Raw genomic sequence first — 460 nt, 5'->3', positions numbered from 1 at the left:
AATTATAAAATGCTCAATATATAAAATTCTTAAATATAATAGAGAGCGCCTAGGATTGATCGAAGATAGATGTTTCGAATAATATAATATTCTTGGTTCATGAATTTATCTCAAATGTGACTATGCGAAACATTTAGACATTTAAACACAATCAATCTGAGATGCTAATAATTATAAATTGATTGTGTTTAAATGTCGAACGTTTCGGCGCACAGTCACATTTGAGATAAATTAAATCTATGAACCTCAATCCTAGGCACTCTCTGCTATATGTATTTATGTTGTTACATTAACTCAATTTACATAACTCGGATTTTATTTTTTAATAAATCCTTGTTTAAAAAACATGTAGATGAATGATTATACGCATTATACGCGTGAAATGCTTCGCCCAATCAAACTAACGGTAATATATCAATGTTATATCTTCACATTTAATAAACAGTTATACATATTATAT

This window comes from Atta colombica, unplaced genomic scaffold (genome assembly GCF_001594045.1).
Source record: "Atta colombica isolate Treedump-2 unplaced genomic scaffold, Acol1.0 scaffold314, whole genome shotgun sequence".
NCBI lineage: Eukaryota > Metazoa > Arthropoda > Insecta > Hymenoptera > Formicidae > Atta > Atta colombica.
Note: the sequence above shows the minus strand (reverse complement) of the source record.